Genomic DNA, 9,796 nt, shown 5'->3' on the forward strand with positions numbered 1-9,796 from the left:
CCCTCCTCAGTTCTGTTGACTCTAGTCCTCCCCCCCCATTCCTCCCACCCCATTCCTCCTCAGTTCTGTTGACTCTAGTCCTCCCCACCTCAGTTCTGTTGACTCTAGTCCTCCCCTCCTCAGTTCTGTTGACTCTAGTCCTCCCCTCCTCAGTTCTGTTGACTCTAGTCCTCCCCCCCCATTCCTCAGTTCTGTTGACTCTAGTCCTCCCCTCCTCAGTTCTGTTGACTCTAGTCCTCCCACCCCCATTCCTCCCCTCCTCAGTTCTGTTGACTCTAGTCCTCCCACCCCCAGTCCTCCCCTCCTCAGTTCTGTTGACTCTAGTCCTCCCCTCCTCAGTTCTGTTGACCCAGTCCTCCCCACCTCAGTTCTGTTGACTCTAGTCCTCCCACCCCCATTCCTCCCCTCCTCAGTTCTGTTGACTCTAGTCCTCCCACCCCCATTCCTCCCCTCCTCAGTTCTGTTGACTCTAGTCCTCCCACCCCCATTCCTCCCCTCCTCAGTTCTGTTGACTCTAGTCCTCCCCTCCTCAGTTCTGTTGACTCTAGTCCTCCCCTCCTCAGTTCTGTTGACTCTAGTCCTCCCACCCCCATTCCTCCCCTCCTCAGTTCTGTTGACTCTAGTCCTCCCACCCCATTCCTCCCCTCCTCAGTTCTGTTGACTCTAGTCCTCCCCTCCTCAGTTCTGTTGACTCTAGTCCTCCCCTCCTCAGTTCTGTTGACTCTAGTCCTCCCCACCTCAGTTCTGTTGACTCTAGTCCTCCCCTCCTCAGTTCTGTTGACTCTAGTCCTCCCACCCCCATTCCTCCCCTCCTCAGTTCTGTTGACTGTAGTCCTCCCCCCTCAGTTCTGTTGACTTCCTCCCCTCCTCAGTTCTGTTGACTCTAGTCCTCCCCACCTCAGTTCTGTTGACTCTAGTCCTCCCACCCCATTCCTCCCTCCTCAGTTCTGTTGACTCTAGTCCTCCCACCCCCATTCCTCCCCTCCTCAGTTCTGTTGACTCTAGTCCTCCCACCCCCATTCCTCCCCTCCTCAGTTCTGTTGACTCTAGTCCTCCCACCCCCATTCCTCCCCTCCTCAGTTCTGTTGACTCTAGTCCTCCCACCCCCATTCCTCCCCTCCTCAGTTCTGTTGACTCTAGTCCTCCCACCCCCATCCTCAGTTCTGTTGACTCTAGTCCTCCCCTCCTCAGTTCTGTTGACTCTAGTCCTCCCCCCCCATTCCTCCCCTCCTCAGTTCTGTTGACTCTAGTCCTCCCACCCCCATTCCTCCCCTCCTCAGTTCTGTTGACTCTAGTCCTCCCCTCCTCAGTTCTGTTGACTCTAGTCCTCCCCACCTCAGTTCTGTTGACTCTAGTCCTCCCACCCCCATTCCTCCCCTCCTCAGTTCTGTTGACTCTAGTCCTCCCCTCCTCAGTTCTGTTGACTCTAGTCCTCCCCTCCTCAGTTCTGTTGACTCTAGTCCTCCCCACCTCAGTTCTGTTGACTCTAGTCCTCCCCTCCTCAGTTCTGTTGACTCTAGTCCTCCCCTCCTCAGTTCTGTTGACTCTAGTCCTCCCCCCCAGTTCTGTTGATTCCTCCCTCCTCAGTTCTGTTGACTCTAGTCCTCCCCTCCTCAGTTCTGTTGACTCTAGTCCTCCCCACCTCAGTTCTGTTGACTCTAGTCCTCCCCTCCTCAGTTCTGTTGACTCTAGTCCTCCCTGTTGACTCCTCAGTTCTGTTGACTCTAGTCCTCCCCACCTCAGTTCTGTTGACTCTAGTCCTCCCCACCTCAGTTCTGTTGACTCTAGTCCTCCCCACCTCAGTTCTGTTGACTCTAGTCCTCCCACCCCCATTCCTCCCCTCCTCAGTTCTGTTGACTCTAGTCCTCCCACACCTCAGTTCTGTTGACTCTAGTCCTCCCACCCCCATTCCTCCCCTCCTCAGTTCTGTTGACTCTAGTCCTCCCACCCCCATTCCTCCCCTCCTCAGTTCTGTTGACTCTAGTCCTCCCCACCTCAGTTCTGTTGACTCTAGTCCTCCCCTCCTCAGTTCTGTTGACCCCTCCCCATCAGTTCTGTTGACTCTAGTCCTCCCCTCCTCAGTTCTGTTGACTCTAGTCCTCCCCTCCTCAGTTCTGTTGACTCTAGTCCTCCCACCCCCATTCCTCCCTCCTCAGTTCTGTTGACTCCTCCCACCCCATTCCTCCCCTCCTCAGTTCTGTTGACTCTAGTCCTCCCCTCCTCAGTTCTGTTGACTCCTCCCAGTCCTCCCCCCTCCTCAGTTCTGTTGACTCTAGTCCTCCCCTCCTCAGTTCTGTTGACTCTAGTCCTCCCACCCCCATTCCTCCCCTCCTCAGTTCTGTTGACTCTAGTCCTCCCCACCTCAGTTCTGTTGACTCTAGTCCTCCCACCCCCATTCCTCCCCTCCTCAGTTCTGTTGACTCTAGTCCTCCCCACCTCCCCCTCCTCAGTTCTGTTGACTCTAGTCCTCCCACCCCCATTCCTCCCCTCCTCAGTTCTGTTGACTCTAGTCCTCCCCACCTCAGTTCTGTTGACTCTAGTCCTCCCACCCCCATTCCTCCCCTCCTCAGTTCTGTTGACTCTAGTCCTCCCCACCTCAGTTCTGTTGACTCTAGTCCTCCCACCCCCATTCTTCCCCTCCTCAGTTCTGTTGACTCTAGTCCTCCCCACCTCAGTTCTGTTGACTCTAGTCCTCCCCTCCTCAGTTCTGTTGACTCTAGTCCTCCCCACCTCAGTTATGTTGACTCTAGTCCTCCCCTCCTCAGTTCTGTTGACTCTAGTCCTCCCCTCCTCAGTTCTGTTGACTCTAGTCCTCCCTCCTCAGTTCTGTTGACTCTAGTCCTCCCCTCCTCAGTTCTGTTGACTCTAGTCCTCCCTCCTCAGTTCTGTTGACTCTAGTCCTCCCCACCTCAGTTCTGTTGACTCTAGTCCTCCCCTCCTCAGTTCTGTTGACTCTAGTCCTCCCTCCTCCCCAGTTCTGTTGACTCTAGTCCTCCCACCCCCATTCCTCCCCACCTCAGTTCTGTTGACTCTAGTCCTCCCACCCCCATTCCTCCCCTCCTCAGTTCTGTTGACTCTAGTCCTCCCACCCCCATTCCTCCCCTCCTCAGTTCTGTTGACTCTAGTCCTCCCCTCCTCAGTTCTGTTGACTCTAGTCCTCCCCACCTCAGTTCTGTTGACTCTAGTCCTCCCACCCCCATTCCTCCCCTCCTCAGTTCTGTTGACTCTAGTCCTCCCACCCCAGTTCTGTTGATTCCTCCCCTCCTCAGTTCTGTTGACTCTAGTCCTCCCACCCCCATTCCTCCCCACCTCAGTTCTGTTGACTCTAGTCCTCCCCCCCCATTCCTCCCCAGTTCTGTTGACTCTAGTCCTCCCCTCCTCAGTTCTGTTGACTCTAGTCCTCCCACCCCCATTCCTCCCCACCTCAGTTCTGTTGACTCTAGTCCTCCCACCCCCATTCCTCTCCCCCACCCTCAGTTCTGTTGACTCTAGTCCTCCCCTCCTCAGTTCTGTTGACTCTAGTCCTCCCTCCTCAGTTCTGTTGACTCTAGTCCTCCCACCCCCATTCCTCCCCACCTCAGTTCTGTTGACTCTAGTCCTCCCACCCCCATTCCTCCCCCTCAGTTCTGTTGACTCTAGTCCTCCCACCCCCATTCCTCCCCTCCTCAGTTCTGTTGACTCTAGTCCTCCCCCTCCTCAGTTCTGTTGACTCTAGTCCTCCCACCCCAGTTCTGTTGACTCTATCTCCTCCTCCTCAGTTCTGTTGACTCTAGTCCTCCCACCCCCATTCCTTCTCGCCTCAGTTCCAAGGTGCCAAATTATTTGAAGCTATTGAAAGAACTGTTTTAGATTTATTGTGAAGATTGTGGCATCTTAGTGACACAACTATCAGGGGCACCAAGCTGTTTGGTATGTAAACCGATTTCATGTTTCAATGTCATATTTTCAGATCTACAATCCACAATAGCTGTTGTAGGAGGAGGCTTTATGTTATGCTCAGTATTTCAACTGTTTTCAATAGCATGTGTTTTGCCAGTTAATCAGTCATCTCTTGGTAACAACTTATGTTCACATTTACCCTGTACATTTCCACATTTCAAATGTGTCATGATGGACCTGATGAACCTGTGATTATTCACCAATACAGACAATAACACCACGTATGAGAACGGGAAGGTCCCTTTATTACGGGGAGAGTGAAAGATGTCATTATTCACCAATACAGACAATAACACCACGTATGAGAACGGGAAGGTCCCTTTATTACGGGGAGAGTGAAAGATGTCATTATTCACCAATACAGACAATAACACCACGTATGAGAACGGGAAGGTCCCTTTATTACGGGGAGAGTGAAAGATGTCATTATTCACCAATACAGACAATAAGAACGGGAAGGTCCCTTTATTACGGGGAGAGTGAAAGATGTCATTATTCACCAATACAGACAATAACACCACGTATGAGAACGGGAAGGTCCCTTTATTACGGGGAGAGTGAAACCTGTCATTATTCACCAATACAGACAATAACACCACGTATGAGAACGGGAAGGTCCCTTTATTACGGGGAGAGTGAAAGATGTCATTATTCACCAATACAGACAATAACACCACGTATGAGAACGGGAAGGTCCCTTTATTACGGGGAGAGTGAAAGATGTACAACGTTGAAATGGTTTTGACTAGAAGAGAGAAATAAAGGTTGCGTTTGATTATGTCATGTTATTATTCTAATTGTATTATTATTCAGTTTGTGATCTTGTGTTTTCTGTCCTTGACAGTTCTGATCAGAGACGTGTGATTAAAGCCTTACCTCTGTAAAAGTTACACTGTTTATTCCTCCGACCACGAAGAAGAAGAAGAAGAAGAAGAAGAAGGCATAACTATCTTATTCCTCCGACCACGAAGAAGAAGAAGAAGAAGAAGAAGAAGAAGGCATAACTATCTTATTCCTCCGACCACGAAGAAGAAGAAGAAGGCATAACTATCTTATTCCTCCGACCACGAAGAAGAAGGCAACAGGCTCATAGTAAAGCATTTAATATCAAGTATCCATCCAGTCGACTCCGTCGTGATAATTAATTGTAAATCAACAACTTTTAAATCCCTGCTTGAATTGTATTTCAGGTGAAGCTCTGAGCCGTAGCAGCAGATGGAGACCTAGGGTGCATCCCAAATAGCATCCTCTTCCCCATATAGTGCACTAGAGAAATCTATATGTAATCCAGTGTAAATACCGTATTGACGAGACAGACCAGGAACACGTTTATTCATTTATTCCCTCTTCAGATCTTTATTTCTCTATTTGTGTACTCGCTGTACTCAGATCAGATCACAGACCCGGTTCTGTCGCTGTACTCAGATCAGATCACAGATCCGGTTCTGTCGCTGCACTCAGATCAGATCACAGATCCGGTTTCTCTGTTCCACTACTCTACTGGTTTCTCTGTTCCACTACTCTACTGGTTTCTCTGTTCCACTACTCTACTGGTTTCTCTGTTCCACTACTCTACTGGTTTCTCTGTTCCACTACTCTACTGGTTTCTCTGTTCCACTACTCTACCGGTTTCTCTGTTCCACTACTCTACTGGTTTCTCTGTTCCACTACTCTACTGGTTTCTCTGTTCCACTACTCTACTGGTTTCTCTGTTCCACTACTCTACTGGTTTCGCTGTTCCACTGGTTTCTCTGTTCCACTACACTACTGGTTTCTCTGTTACACTACTCTACTGGTTTCTCTGTTCCACTACTCTACTGGTTTCTCTGTTCCACTGGTTTCTCTGTTCCACTACTCTACTGGTTTCTCTGTTCCACTACTCTACTGGTTTCTCTGTTCCACTACTCTTCTGGTTTCTCTGTTCCACTACTCTACTGGTTTCTCTGTTCCACTACTCTACTGGTTTCTCTGTTCCACTACTCTACTGGTTTCTCTGTTCCACTACTCTACTGGTTTCTCTGTTCCACTACTCTACTGGTTTCTCTGTTCCACTACTCTACTGGTTTCTCTGTTCCACTACTCTACTGGTTTCTCTGTTCCACTACTCTACTGGTTTCTCTGTTCCACTACTCTACTGGTTTCTCTGTTCCACTACTCTACTGGTTTCTCTGTTCCACTACTCTACTGGTTTCTCTGTTCCACTACTCTACTGGTTTCTCTGTTCCACTACTCTACTGGTTTCTCTGTTCCACTACTCTACTGGTTTCTCTGTTCCACTACTCTACTGGTTTCTCTGTTCCACTACTCTACTGGTTTCTCTGTTCCACTACTCTACTGGTTTCTCTGTTCCACTACTCTACTTTCTCTGTTCCTCACTCTACTGGTTTCTCTGTTCCACTACTCTACTGGTTTCTCTGTTCCACTACTCTACTGGTTTCTCTGTTCCACTACTCTACCGGTTTCTCTGTTCCACTACTCTACTGGTTTCTCTGTTCCACTACTCTACTGGTTTCTCTGTTCCACTACTCTACTGGTTTCTCTGTTCCACTACTCTACTGGTTTCTCTGTTCCACTACTCTACTGGTTTCTCTGTTCCACTACTCTACTGGTTTCTCTGTTCCACTACTCTACTGGTTTCTCTGTTCCACTACTCTACTGGTTTCTCTGTTCCACTACTCTACTGGTCTGACCTTCAGTACTTCTCTTCTCCATCTACATCTATAACCAAATGGCCTCATATGTAATTGAATATCTCCAGAACACGGACAAACTATTCATGATTACTGTACAGATCAGAAAATGCCAAGCTAGCAGACCAGATGAGTTGTAGTGTAATGGCCACTTCAGATTATTGGGACACAAATTACTGGGACAGGGACACAGATTATTGGGACACAGATTACTGGGAACACAAATTACCGGGACAGGGAAACAGATTATTGGGACACAGATTACTGGGAACACAAATTACCGGGACACAGAATACTGGGACACAGAATACTGGGACACAGATTACCGGGACACAGATTACTGGGACACAGATTATTGGGACAGGGACACAGATTACTGGGACACAGATTACTGGGAACACAAATTACTGTTACAGATTATTGGGACACAGATTACTGGGACACAGATTACTGGGACACACATTACTGGGACACAGATTACCGGGACACAAATTACTGGGACACAAATTACTGGGACAGGGACACAGATTATTGGGACACAGATAACTGGGAACACAAATTACCGGGACAGGGACACAGATTATTGGGACACAGATTACTGGGACACAAATTACTGGGACAGGGACACATATTATTGGGACACAGATTACTGGGAACACAAATTACCGGGACAGGGACACAGATTATTGGGACACAGATTACTGGGAACACAAATTACCGGGACACAGAATACTGGGACACAGATTACTGGGACACAGATTACCGGAACACAGATTACTGGGACACAGATTATTGGGACAGGGACACAGATTACTGGGACACAGATTACTGGGAACACAAACTACTGTGACACAGATTACTGGGATACAGATTATTGGGACACAGATTACTGGGACACAGATTACTGGGATACAAATGATTGGGACACAGATTACTGGGACACAGATTACTGGGATACAAATGATTGGGACACAGATTACTGGGACACAACCAACAACATGATCATTCTGTAAAGAGCCTTGAGGATTGGTGTTTATGTTGTCTTGAACCTGATGGGAACAATCTGAACAGCAGGGTTGGGGATCAATGCCATTTCAAGTCAGTCCATTCAGGAAGTAAAGGAGTCGACGCTGACCACCTGACCAGGGACAGCTGTTTGAGAAGTCGAGGTCCTCGTGCTACAAATGGGAAATTAAAAACCTTAAGCATTTTTAAATATATATTAAATCAGGTTGTGTTGCATTTAAATGACTGTGAATTTAAACCTTTAGTTCTTTGCAAAGCATATCCTGATTTCAGTAACATATTGAATCTCCGTTATGCTAATACAAGATGGAACATTGTTTGCAGAAAATCTATTGAACAATAATTTTCCCCGTTTGTTGTCTGTTGCCTGTCGTTGTTGTCTGTTGACTGTCGTTGTTGTCTGTTGTTGTTGTTGTCTGTTGACTGTCGTTGTTGTCGGTTGACTGTCGTTGTTGTCTGTTGTCTGTCGTTGTTGTCTGTTGACTGTCGTTGTTGTCTGTTGACTGTCGTTGTTGTCTATTGTCTGTCGTTGTTGTCTGTCGTTGTTGTCTGTTGACTGTCGTTGTTGTCTGTTGACTGTCGTTGTTGTCTGTTGACTGTCGTTGTTGTCTGTCGTTGTTGTCTGTTGACTGTCGTTGTTGTCTGTTGACTGTCGTTGTTGTCTGTCGTTGTTGTCTGTTGACTGTCGTTGTTGTCTGTTGACTGTCGTTGTTGTCTGTTGACTGTCGTTGTTGTCTGTCGCTGTTGTCTGTTGACTGTCGTTGTTGTCTGTTGTTGTTGTCTGTTGACTGTCGTTGTTGTCTGTTGTTGTTGTTGTCTGTTGACTGTCGTTGTTGTCTGTTGACTGTCGTTGTTGTCTGTTGACTGTCGTTGTTGTCTGTTGACTGTCGTTGCTGTCTGTTGTCTGTCGTTGTTGTCTGTTGACTGTCGTTGTTGTCTGTTGTCTGTTGACTGTTGTTGTTTTCTGTTGACTGTCGTTGCTGTCGTCGTTGTCCCATGGCACTTATCATAAGAGTAGGGGTGTTAACCCTGGTGTCCTGACTCTCTGAGGTCATTAAAGATCCCATGGCACTTATCATAAGAGTAGGGGTGTTAACCCTGAGGTGTCCTGACTCTCTGAGGTCATTATAGATCCCATGGCACTTATCATAAGAGTAGGGGTGTTAACCCTGGTGTCCTGACTCTCTGAGGTCATTATAGATCCCATGGCACTTATCATAAGAGTAGGGGTGTTAACCCTGGTGTCCTGACTCTCTGAGGTCATTATAGATCCCATGGCACTTATCATAAGAGTAGGGGTGTTAACCCTGGTGTCCTGACTCTCTGAGGTCATTATAGATCCCATGGCACTTATCATAAGAGTAGGGGTGTTAACCCCGGTGTCCTGGCTAAATTTCCAATCTGACCCTCAAACCATCACGGTCACATAATAATCCCCAGTTTACAATTGGCTCATTCATCCCCCTCCTCTCCCCTGTAACTATTCCCCAGGTCGTTGCTGCAAATGAGAACTTGTTCTCAGTCAACTTACCTGGTAAAATAATGGATAAATAACAAATAAATAAAAATATCTGAAGCCGGTATTCATAGGTGCAACCCAAATGGCACCCTAGTCAACACAGTGCACTACTATGGGCCCTACAATACAGTGCACTACTATGGGCCCTACAATACAGTGCACTACTATGGGCCCTACAATACAGTGCACTACTATGGGCCCTGGCCAAAAGTACTACACTATATGGGACAGAGACAATGTATCACTAAGAGATCTCCGTGCTTCTACACCTGCATTGCTTGCTGTTTTGGGGGGTTTCAGGCTGGGATTCTGTACAGCACATTGTGACATCATCTGATGTAAGAAGAGGCTTTATGAATACATTTGATTTGATTTGTTTCTAAAACGGTGAACTGTTCTCCCATCCCATCTAGCAGATGCTTTCTGCATTTAATGTTATCATTCCAAGTGGCATTCCAAGTGGCGCCTATTAGGTTGCTGTTTGGGACGTAAACATTATCCTGGTCATTGTATGTTGTGTATAAACCTTTAGTTGTAATGGTGTCAGTACTTTATTTCAATGGACAGACATAAAAAAAAAAAATTCTAGATATTTAAATTCAAAGCATACCTTGATATTTTT

General features: G+C 47.5%; 1 long non-coding RNA gene across 1 annotated transcript; it reads left to right on the forward strand.

Moving 5' to 3' along the window:
• The first annotated feature begins 3,758 nt into the window (after positions 1-3,758).
• LOC124021824 lies at positions 3,759-4,727 on the forward strand. Its single transcript, XR_006836317.1, has 2 exons — positions 3,759-4,254; positions 4,399-4,727. It is a non-coding gene; the product is annotated as an uncharacterized LOC124021824 (long non-coding RNA).
• The last annotated feature ends 5,069 nt before the right edge of the window (positions 4,728-9,796 follow it).

This window comes from Oncorhynchus gorbuscha, unplaced genomic scaffold (genome assembly GCF_021184085.1).
Source record: "Oncorhynchus gorbuscha isolate QuinsamMale2020 ecotype Even-year unplaced genomic scaffold, OgorEven_v1.0 Un_scaffold_1229, whole genome shotgun sequence".
Classification (NCBI taxonomy): Eukaryota; Metazoa; Chordata; class Actinopteri; order Salmoniformes; family Salmonidae; genus Oncorhynchus; species Oncorhynchus gorbuscha.